The sequence below is a fragment of the Arachis ipaensis genome, chromosome B4, assembly GCF_059453495.1.
Source record: "Arachis ipaensis isolate K30076 ecotype BB chromosome B4, ASM5945349v1, whole genome shotgun sequence".
Lineage (NCBI taxonomy): Eukaryota > Viridiplantae > Streptophyta > Magnoliopsida > Fabales > Fabaceae > Arachis > Arachis ipaensis.
Genome location: NC_142439.1, coordinates 97,735,684 through 97,748,101, shown reverse-complemented (window position 1 = coordinate 97,748,101; position 12,418 = coordinate 97,735,684). Strand labels below are relative to the sequence as shown.

The following is a 12,418-nucleotide window of genomic DNA, read 5'->3' as shown; positions in this document are numbered from 1 at the left end:
AGAACAAGGAACATAAAAGTCGAAAATATGAAGAATAAACAGAACATACAATTCAAAACATTGAAGGAAAATAAAAATATGCAATTGACACCAAACTTAAAATATGAAACTAAACTCAAACAGAATATTCAATTATTAGTTTACTGGTTTTTATCTATTTATTAAAAATTTTCAAAAAAAATCTAGAAAAAGAAAACAAGAATTTTAAAATTTTAACAAGGAAAAAAAATAATAATAGAAGACTCAATTTTAGTGACTCTAAACCAAAAAGATAATTTTTTCCTAATCTAAGTAACAAGATGAACCGTCAGTTGTCCAAACTCGAACAATCCCCGGCAACGGCGCCAAAAACTTGGTGCACGGAATTGCAATCACACCTTTGCAACTCCGCACAACTAACCAGCAAGTGCACTGGGTCATCCAAGTAATACCTTACATGAGTAAGGGTCGATCCCACGGAGATTGCCGGCTTGAAGCAAGCTATGGTTATCTTGTAAATCTTAGTCATAAGATTAATGATAAAAATGATTTTGTTTATGAAAAGTAAATAACATGAAATGAATGATACTTGTGCTTCAGTAATGAGGAACAGGTTGAGGTTCCGGAGATGCTCTGTCGTCTGAATCTCTGCTTTCCTACTGTCTTCTTCTCCAAACACGCATGGCTTCCTTCAATGGCAAGCTGTATGTTGGTGGATCACCGTTGTCAATGGCTACCATCCGTCCTCTCGGATGAAAAATACCAGGCACAGTTTCTGTACGGCTAATCAACTGTCGGATCTCTCATCTCGGATGAAAAATACCAGGTACAGCTACCGCACGGCTAATCATCTGTCGGTTCTCACTTGTGTCGGAATAGGATCTCTCTATCCTTTTGCACACTGTTACTACGCCCAACATCCATGAGTTTGAAGCTCGTCACAGTCATCCCATTCCAGATCCTACTCGGAATACCACAGACAAGGTTTAGTCTTTCTGGATCTCTGGAATGCTGCCAATTGGTTTTAGCCTCTACCACGAAGGTTCTAATCTCACGGATTCAAATGCTCTGTTGTCAGGAGATGCAAGTCAAACTCGTGGATTAGAAACCCAAGAAATACGCACTCAAGCTGTTGCCCAATGACTACGTTGAGCTCAAATAGAACAGGAGTGATTGTCAAGCACGCGTTCATAAATTTGAGAATGATGATGAGTGTCACGGATCATCATATTCTTTATATTGAAGTACGAGTGAGTATCTTAGAACATAATCAAGCGTGATCGAATAGAAAATAATAGTAATTGCATTAATCCATTGAGACACAGCAGAGCTCCTCACCCCCACCTATGGGGTTTAGAGACTCATGCCATAGGAGATACAATATGAAATGTAAAATGTCATGAGTTACAAAATGAATCTCTAAAAGTAGTTTTTATACTAAACTAGTAACTTAGGTTTACAGAGAATGAGTAACTAGGTGTAGATAGTGCAGAATTCCACTTCCGGGGCCTACTTGGTGAGTGTTTGGGCTGAGCTTTCAAGCTTCCACGTGCATATGCCTCAAATTGGAGTTAAACGCCACCCTAGGTGCCAAAATGGGCGTTTAACGCCAGTTTGGGCCATCAGATCTAGGGCAAAGTATGGACCATTATATATTACTGGAAAGTCCAAGATGTATACTTTCCAACTCATTTGAGAGCACGCCAATTGGGCTTCTGTAGCTCCAGAAAATCCACTTCGAGTGCAGGAGGGTTAGAATCTAACAGCATCTGCAGTCCTTTCTCAGCCTCTGAATCAGATTTTTGCTCATGTCCCTCAGTTTCAGCCAGAAAATATCTGACATTATAGAAAAACACACAAACTCATAGTAAAGTCTAGAAATGTAATTTTTGCATAAAAACTAATAAAAATATAATAAAAAGTAACTAAAACGTATTAAAAACTACCTAAAAACAATGCCAAAAAGTGTATAAATTATCCGCTCATCAGTGAGACCCAAGCCCAACTTTTTGGGGGATTTATTCTTACATCCATTGTGTCACATCCCTAATAAGATTTTTGGGGTCATTGAGAGGTAGAAAGTATAGCCACCAAAGTGAGAGAGAAGAGGGAAAACAGAATTCCCATTTTTATGCAAAGAAGTAAATTTCAAATGGTAGTTTCTCATTCATTCACCGTTGGATCGGCTTGAAATTTGAACTGCCTATTCCTCTCATCCTGTTCTTCATTTTGGTCGGTGAAGATGTTGATTGAAGGTTTGCAGTAGGAGAAATTGGCTTCACAAGAGAGAAAATAGGTTTTTCATTTTTACACAGAGCAGCAATCTTTGAATAGCAGTTTCTCATTATTTCACGTTTGGATCGACGTGAAATGTGAATTGCAGATTTTTCTCATCTTGGTTTTTATTCTGAAGGGTGGAGATTTTAATTGGATGTCTATAAAGGGAAAAATAGGCTTCGAATAGCAGCTCTGGTTTTTGGGTATTTTTCATCTTCTTGCTTCTCATTTGTAAGCTTTGGTGCTTTGATGTTTTGGCTGGTTATATGCATGTTTTTGTGTTTTATTTGAGACTCTCTTGTACCTCATTTGATTATAGTGGAGCTATTTCATTGGTATGGATGACTCGTGATTTATACCTCTCATATTGAGGGGGTGTTCTACGTTAAAATCTCAGTGTGTTCTTGTTATTACTTTACTTGCTATATTAGCTTGTTCATAGTTGCTGCCATATTGTATTGTGATTGCTTCCATATTGTTCTTGTGTTAGATATTTGTGTTGTTTCCACTGCTAGGTTCTTTCATTGTATGCCCGATGAATTCTTTTTAATCACAAGGCATGGTTGGGTACTCTTTTCCATTTGCTAGCCTCCATGAGAAGGTGATAGAAAACGTACTCTTCCTCTAAGACAAACTATCTGGACTGTACTTATGTTTCGTTAGGAAATGAGCAATGTTTCCCTCTCCCTCTGAACTAGGCTTCATGGTAGTCTTGATGTGTTTTTCATTGGAATGTAGACAGAAAATTTGTATTTGGGATCAGCCCCTGAGTATTATTGTGGTTCTCACTACAAAAAAAAATCATTTTTAGTGGCCATTTATTTTTTTTACCGACAATAAAAATAGCCGCTAATACATTTACCAGCAATTAGATATTAGCCGTCTTATGCTTTGTTGCTAAAAGGTTTTAGTGGCAATTATAACATTTGCTGGTAAAGACTTTTTTAATGGCCGCAAAAAGTATATAATTTTTAGCGGCCATTTTCTTGGCAATTTATATGGCCACCAAAAATAATTTTAAAATTGCAATGTTATTCATTTTTAGCGACGATTACTGTTGTCGCTAAAACCCATTTTAGTGGTAATTTATATAACCACTAAAATTAATTATAAAATTATAATGTTACTTACTTTTACCGGCCATTACTATTGTCGCTAAAATTTTAAGACTTTTTCTAGTGATACTATACTCATTTTCTTAGAAGCAACAAACTACCTTTTTTGTTTAGAATCTCAATTGTTTTTTCTAACAATTATTATTGTTATGTATAATATAAATATACTAAAATTAATTACTACAAAATGAGATATTTAATTAAACTCAAAATATTGATATACAAATTTCTCTTGAAAAGTAATAAATGATGTTACAAATCTAAATAACAAAAAATACTACAAGTCTATAAACTTAAAATGAGCTTCTTGCAGGGTTGTTATGTCCCCTTCTATCTTAAAATGAGCTTTCTGCAGGAGTGACCTGATGAATGCCAGAATCAAACTAGTCGGTCCATTCAGGAGGAAGCTGCAATAAATAAGGCCAAAAAGAAAAGAAAAATTGGGATGAATCAATCAATCATGAGATAAGTACACATAAGTAATAGAAGCAATATTTAAATGATGGGTTATGTGTTGTTTGAAGCTAAAAAAGCAAGGGAAGAATAATAAGTAAGAAAGAGAGAGAGTTAAGAGAGGTACAGCATCAAAGGAGCTCTGCTAGTAGTTGGAGATATTAGGCTCACCATTTCAAAACTATTCCCTAGCATTTGACGTGTCTCTACAAAACTTAAAGCATCATCTTGGGGCAAACAAGTTCATCTACCTCCATGGAACTAGCTGATCTTTGCAATACAGAGACAATTAACCAGCTCAGAAACCTTAACATCACGGATGAACAGCAACAGTTAAAAAAATTAATCCAGGTTAAAAACTGAGACGGGAAGGTCTATATGAATAGATAATAGATTGATACTTGATAGAGTGAAATTTGCAAGTGAGACGTAACTAAATCATCATCCATTGCAACCTTCGAACTTAACAAAGCACTAAATTCCAGAACATAATACATAGTAGAACATAGTAGAAGAAGATTAGGATGCAAGAAAAATGCTCCTATATTTCCTATATATGCTATCTATATTCTACTTGATTTTTTTATATTATGTTTGTCTTTAGAATAATTTTCTCTTTTTCTAACATTATGTTATATATACGATAGGTTGTGATGGTCTAATGGAATATATTTAATTAACACTTCAACCAAAATATAAAATGCTTCTTCACCACTTTATATCCTTTTTGGTTTCTAATTAATTGGTTATTGCAAGAAGCCAAGGAAAAAAAATCACTAGTCCATTCACATAAAGTGCTTTTTCTAGATAGCAAGATCTAGTGATTCTGATGAAAGATAAACAAGTACACGACCATCAAATCAGTTCTACTTTAATTTGTGATATGCATGATAATCAAGCTTATTTTAATTAAGTTTGTAATCATTTTGTTCAATAAAACAATTCAACCTCAAGTTAATTAGAACATAGTAGAAGAAGAAATAGATACTCACAATAGCCAAATATAGCAGAGATAATAGAGACAGCTACCAAAAAGCTATAATTAATTTAGTCACTAACTTTTTATAAAAGACTAACAATCAATTCTATAATTTACTCACGATTTAGTCACGTATGTACTCCTTGAAGAACACCTGATGTTCCACCCAATACTGGAAGCCATGCAAAGAGCAAACTAACAGCACAATCCTGACAGGAACCAATGATTTTGAATATTGCATTAGAAATTGTGTGAGAGAAATCCTCAATAAGGAATATCAGCTCATAGCATTAGTCTACACTCTATTTTTAAGAATTGGTGGAAACACTGTTCCAGTCAAATATATACATCAGAAATATAAACATAATAGTACAAATCTGCAGAATCAGTGTTCCAATTGTAACCTGACCATGAAGGGCATTGACACTATTACTTTCCATCAAGAATTTCAAGACCTATGTGTCAAACAAGAAATAAAAACGTTAAGTAGCAGTACTTTAACGCAAAAATAAAATATCTGAAAAGAAGTCTTAGTGTTACTTCAGGAAGAATAATACTATAAAAATTAAAGTGATAAATAAAGTTTAAATTCTTCAGAATTTATTCAATAAGTAACTTCACTAAACTTTCAAATTGAATGGAGAAAAGGATTTCAATAAGTAATCACACAAGAATGAGAAGTAATGACCAGAAAGAATATGCAGGAAAGGATTTCAAATTGAACAACTATATTTAAGCTTGTACTTCATTACAGATTCAGCAAACCAAACTTGTCTTACCTCATTGTTGCTCTTTCCTCAGCCAACATACAGAATGATAAATCCTCATAGGATATCATAGCTGATACTTTAACATAAAAATTTCGACTTCAGTACAATAACATGTGATAGCTCGAATTTAAATTTGTACCAAACAATACTTCAACAAATACAGATCAATGGTGTGAAATTGACTAAATTCAAGAGATTTAGTGTAGTTGTCTGGGGTGTGGGGTTCCACTTTTTATCATTGCACATAATTTATCATAGTTTATTCTTCCATCATGTTAGTTTAAAAATCTCAGTAATGATAACAATATTTTCATAAGGAAGTTCCGCAGATTTAAGTTTAGAACCAACTTACATTATTTGTATTCACCTCAGAAATTATTTCCTTTATAGTAGCTTCATCACCCATACCATGCTGAGTTATAGCAGTATCAACAAGAATGCTTTGACATAAGGAATGCAAGATGCAGAGGCTTTTTTTACTACATCAAACATATATTCAATTTGAATAAGGCTTCAAACCTTAGAAATTAAAACAGAGCCAAGCAATAAAAACTACACAATTTAAAGCCACACCTAATTAAAAGAAGGAAAGATCTCTAACACTCAATCAGCTAAGATTACATTTAACTCACTAAATACAGAAAATCAAATGCAATACAAGGTTTCCATCAAATACAAACAAAAATCTTAATTCATCCATGTCAAAACAGCTTTACAAATGTATAATAAATCTCAAACCTAATCCAACTAATCAAACGTCTGTCTCCCAAATGTTGCAGCTCTAGGTTTAACTTTCCTTCTAACTTCACTCCTCAAATCATAATCACCTCCTACTTTTATCTATAACCATTAAATAAAGGAGAAAAAGCAAAGCTCAATTTCGTATTCTAATAATCCTAATTCATCCTATCAAATGAATATTTCAGAATAACAGTGACAATTGAATTTCAGCAATGTATATTGAACAAAAAAGAATTAGGAAAAAGCACCAGGTTGGGATAGAGCATAGATTGGGAGCACAAGAATCAGACTTGAGAGGGAGATTAAGGAACTCGTACCTAATGATTAGAGCGCGATTCAGATTTCAATCAAAATCAACACTAGCTTGTCCGAGAAAAGGATTCATATCGCGATTAACATTGAGATGAAAACTTGGAAGAGATTCGAGCAATGAAAAAGATGGAATAATGGAGATGTGTATGTGGTTCTCAGAGAGAATGAAGCACTGGAAGAGAAGTTTGTATGAAAAAGAAGAAGAAGAAGAAGAAGAAAAATGGTGTGTGATTCTCAGAGGGAATGAAGCACTGAAAGAGTAGTTTTTGTGGGGGTAAAGAGTAGTTTGTCGTTATCTTTAAAATTTCAGCTTTTTTTTAGTGGCTATAGTTTAAATTACCATTATAATTTATGGTATTACTGTATTAGTGGTTAATATACAACTACTACTAAAAGATGGTTTAAAAAAAATTATGGCAATAATATTATGGCCGCTAAAAATTTGTTGTTAAAAATCTTTTTTCTTGTAGTGCTTACGATATAATTGACATATGAGTTTATGGCGAATAAGATAGACATTTATTATTTGTATGTTTGAATTGTTTGTGTGTGATTGTATTGTTGTGAATTGTGAATTATGTTTTATGTTCTAAATGATATATTTATTATAATTTGTCTCCGTATTTACATTGTTTTGCTTGTGTTTATTTGGTATTTGAGGTGCTAGAAGTTGGGGTGACGTACGTTGGATCTTACAAAGACTCCTAGACTAGACTATAGGGGTGGCAACAATACCCGAACCTGCGGGTACCCACCCCGCCCCTACCCGCTCGGGGCGGGTAATTACCCGCCCTCGCACCGGGGCGGGTTTTAACGGGGCAGGACAGGGTCGGGTTTAGGTTAAACCCGCCCCTACCCGCCCCAGTATATATAATATATGTAACATATATAAAATAATTAGTAAAATGATTAATAATATTATATCATATATAAATTTTTGCTTTAATTTATGTTATGTATGTAAATGGTGGTTATATAATTTTTAAAATTTTATTTTATTTGTTGGATTTAATAATTATAGGGGCGGGGCGGGTACCCGCAGGGGCGGGACGGGTTAGGGTTTAACATTTTACTACCCGTGGGTAGGGAGGGGCGGGTTTGATGCGAATTTTTTGTTTGGCGAGACGGAGTCGGGTAGAGCAAAAACCCACCCCTACCCGCCCTGTTGCCACCCCTATTAGACTATGATCATGTGAAGGAAATTAAAGAGAGCAGGGCTGGTTTTGTTGGCTAGAAAACTATTAGATAAATTTTAATATTAAAGTAAAAAAAATCTAGAGATGTGTAGTTTTTTATTCATAAGTAGTTAGAAAGAGTTTCTTCTAAAATGTGATTCTAGAAGACATAAGTAAATAAAGTGTTGTATATATATTCATATTGCTTTTATAAAGGACTCTAGTGCGTGCATTAAAAGTGATATAAAAATGTATATATAAGTATATGTCCAATTAGGATTTTGATTTAAGTGAACGTAATTCAATTTCAAATTCACGTAATCCCTTTAGAATGATAAAATTTTCAGATCAATTTTCCTATATAGAGAAGTCACTAAACTGAAAATAAATAAACAAATATAATAAAGACTCTTATATTACATAAGTTCAGATAATATTCTTTCCACCAATGATATCGTGACTTATTGCTAGTATTATGTTAGGGAGAGTGTTATAAGTTTTATTAACACTCACCATTATTGAAGAAAGCTCCTCCATACAAATGATACAATTCAACCACGCTGCCTACAAGAATTTTCTGGGACACTGCACGTGGGAGGGAAGTGAAAGATGCAGCAACCCTCAGTAGTGAGTAGTGAGCGTGTTACCGTTAGTGCCTGAGAGGCTCACCATAGCCCTCAAATGTGGACCATTAATGTTAGTTTTGCCATATCTTTCCATTCGATTATGTCACCCTTTTGCTTTGTGATGACAATGCAGGGTCCCCCTTATTACTCATCACTAATCAACAATATCAATCATGACTATATCATTCTCTTTAGGAAGATATTTTTTATTAATTACATAATTTATATTTCATTTATTTGGTAGTTATCTTGTGTGTGCTTGGAATCCAATTTGCAACTATTGTTTGTTCAATTGGTCCCATATATATGAAACTTATCCGGTATTCAAAATTTAAATTTTAAAAATTTAGTTCTTTTAAAATGAGAAGATCGATAAAATGGTAAAATAAAAAATAAGTTATCATTAAATTTATAACTTTTATTATATATGAATTCCACTATTTTTATTTAATAATGATTAAATATTTATTATTTTCTCATTTTACAAATTTTTTAGGATCGTCTTGATCCAAATTCCAAAATATCTCAACCAATATGCATCCCATTAAATGTTTTTAACTTCCTTATCCAAAATGTGTGTTTCACAAGTCATTCTTATTATGAACTCAATTCTGCCCCATTTTAATTTTTATTTAAAAATTTTTTTTTTTGGATGATGAATTATATAGTTAAGTTTTAATATTTATAAAAGGATTATCTTTGTTTAAAATATGACTAAATAAATAAATTATACTTTTAAATAAAATATTTTTATAAAAAGATATTTTTGTCATCTTCATTTAAATAATTATTTTTAATTTTTCCTTATCCACAACCCCTTTTAGCCTTATTCGTGGTCATTAACAAATGATTTGAAAGGCACACATTCAGTCGAGTGAAACATACAGTACAATGGCCGTTCTTATCTAATCAAAAGTAATAGAAACAAAAGGATACGATGAATTTGTTAAGGGGTGGAAAAAAGTTGTTTCGATTCGGCATGTGAATTTGACAAGTATAATGTTGGTTAAGAAAAAATTTGGATGATTAGCATAGGAAATAAAAGGAAGGTGAAATCTAATTAAGAACTTTTGTTTAAATTTTTATTTGGGCACAAATTGAACCATACTTTCTCTAAAATGAAGTTTAAAACGCATGCATCTAAAATATTTCAATAAAAAAATTATAAATTAAATTTTCTAATAATATAGTTTAGATCATAAATTTTTTATTCTCATTTTTATGTAGGAGTGTGATTAACTACTACTAAAATATTTATAAAATATTCAAACAAAAGATTGTTGCATTTGCATACATCATAAAACGTCGGGTACATAAAATTAATAACATGAAACTCTACATAATAAACAATAATACATCATCAGTAATGAAAATCTTGGTAATAGAGTCGATGCCCGGTGTCACATGGTGGAAGTTGTGCCTGGCATTGAGGCCGGTTGGGCCGGGGTCTGCATGAGGTTGGCCATGCGCAGAAGGATCCTCTGGCTGCTTTAGAGGGAGTGGTGGAGATGGGATATAGTAACCTCCAGAGTAAAGAATGGGGGCATATTGGTGTATTTGAAGCTAAGGCTGAGGCAGTGGTGCAAACGGTGGTGTCAGTTGAGACGGGATAACGTGAGCAACAAACCGTAGTCTACTAACGGAGACATCGCATATTGGGTACCCAGTCACACCCCTGCCCCGTATGACGAGCCAGCGCCCGGTGAGATCTGTGGCATCCAGGCTGAAGTATACGTGGGAGCAGATGAGTGATGAAACTGTCCAATGCTCTACTCCCTGCCAGTCTGAAACTGATTTATGAGGCGTTGCATCGAGGCCTGGTCAGTGGTATGAAGCTGAAATGCATCCTCGAACCAAATCTCCTCAACCATCTACTCCCCGTGATAGTTGCTGGACAACCCGACATCATGCCAGTCGGGGGTGAGGTGTCCCAGACAGCCCGGTGCTGCTGTGCTCCTAAACCAGATGATCACGTGGTGAGGGAGGTAGAGGCGATGGTGGTGGTAGGGGTGAATCATTGCCGCCTGGTGGGATGTCCATGTGCTCCTCATGTCTGTCGAACTCGGCCTCTTCCTCAGACTCCATATCCAACCGCTCCCAGCGAGGCCTGACCCTCTCTCCCTCCTAGCCCCTGTGCCTGCTCCACGCTCTATGGCACCCCTCTCCCTCCCAGCAAGCCGTCGAGTGTCCTCTCGAACCTTCCTGGCATGTCGACGCCAATCAGGGACGTTCCCAAGAAGGTGAAAAACGTCTTTCGACTAGCTGGCATGATCTTTCTTCGCCTCCTTCTAGTTTACTATGTTATTTGATGAAGTATAATCAATAATGTGAATATAATTATTAAGGATGATTACCAATATTTATGCTTAGCTACCGGAAGTAGTAGGCATTTCAGGGAATGAATTTATCTTAGTGTTTGTTATTGTTTGTGTTTGTTTTCGATATTTTGATAGGAGTTGGGTGGGTAAAATTTGCCGAACTACATCTTAGAAATTTTTCAACTAGTTTGGTAGGAAATTTTGGAATTGCTGTCTTGTTCCTCCGTTGAAGGAACCTGAATTAAATTTAATTTTTGTAGGTGTCATTTAATTCTTGCAGGTTCATTATGCCAGGAAGTTCTATGAAAATTTGGTACCAAGTTACACGGTATACTAGGTTGAATGCCCAGACTATTTGAAACAAAAGCTGGTAAAATGTCTTGTTTATGATTAATAAATAACAATTCTATTCTTCTTTGTATTTTAAACAAGGAAGCATTTGCATAATGTTTGCAGAAGTAATGAAGTACAATGTTCGAAGATGTTGCAAGGCCTCATTAGATGTTGGCATTCGGTCCATAGTTGACTGGTTCTACTACAAGCAGTGGCTTTCTTCAGCAATTCAAAAAAATGTCACAATTCCCGCAGCCATGCAAAAGGTTTTAAATTTTCCTTTGGGCATATTGAAGTAATTGATTTTTATATTTTTCATATATTTTTTTAGGAGTTTAATACTTACAGATTACAAATCCTGTTTCTCGGATAGCTCATCCGGATTAGTTGCATAAGAAAGTTGAAAAAGAGGACAAGTTTCGTCAACGAAAATTAGTTGATGTCTTTAACTCATTTAAATACTTATATAGACATTTTTTGTTGTTTAGATTTGTATCATGATTTATTATTTTTCAAGAAAAATTTGTGTATTAATATTTTGAATTTAATAAAATATCTCATTTTGTTGTAATTAATTTTAATATATTTATATTATGCATAATAATAATAATTGTTAGCACAAATAAATGAGATTTTAGAAAAAAAAGGTAGTTTGTTGCTTTTAAGAAAATGAGTATAATATAACTAAAAAAAGTCTTAAGATTTAGCGGCAATAATAATGGCAATTAAAAGTAAATAACATTACAATTTTAAAATTATTTTTAGTGGCAATATCAATTGCCAGTAAAATGGATTTTAGCGGCAATAGTAATAGCTGCTAAAAATGAATAACATTGCAATTTTAGAATTATTTTTTGTGGCTATATAAATTGCCAAGAAAATGGCCACTAATAGGTATATACTTTTTGTGGCCATTAAAAAGGTCTTTACCGGCAATGTTATAATTGCCACTAAAACCTTTTAGCGGCGAAGCATAAGACGGCTAATGTCTAATTGCCGGTAAATGTAGTGATATGTACTAACTGAAGTTATATCAATAAAACATTTTACGTTAATATGTACTTACTTAATTAATAGACATTTCTTCAAGACGTTACTTAAAATAAACACATTCAGTAAAGTAATTAATAATCTAATTATCAAACTTTAACTTAGTAGTCTAATTATTAAACTTGGATAGTTAATAACTAAATTAATAAATTAAAAAATGTGTAACCAATAAACTAACTTCAACAGTTGAAAAACATGTACCAAAGCATTTAATATCTAAATTAATAATTTTGTAGTTAACAACTTAGTTATAGAAAAATGATAACTACATTCCTAAAATTATACCCTAT

The 12,418-nt window shown here is 33.8% G+C and overlaps 1 long non-coding RNA gene across 4 annotated transcripts; it reads right to left on the bottom strand.

Annotated features, from left to right (window-relative positions):
* Positions 1-3,603: 3,603 nt before the first annotated feature.
* LOC107639460 (uncharacterized) lies at positions 3,604-5,380 on the bottom strand. 4 transcript variants are annotated; one of them, XR_015881331.1, is made up of 4 exons: positions 5,208-5,380; positions 4,925-5,012; positions 3,952-4,130; positions 3,604-3,778 (listed from the first exon to the last, which is right to left on the bottom strand). It is a non-coding gene; the product is annotated as an uncharacterized LOC107639460 (long non-coding RNA). The 4 variants fall into 4 exon arrangements; XR_015881333.1 differs by having other exon boundaries at positions 3,952-4,089; XR_015881330.1 differs by having other exon boundaries at positions 4,925-5,380.
* Positions 5,381-12,418: the final 7,038 nt, after the last annotated feature.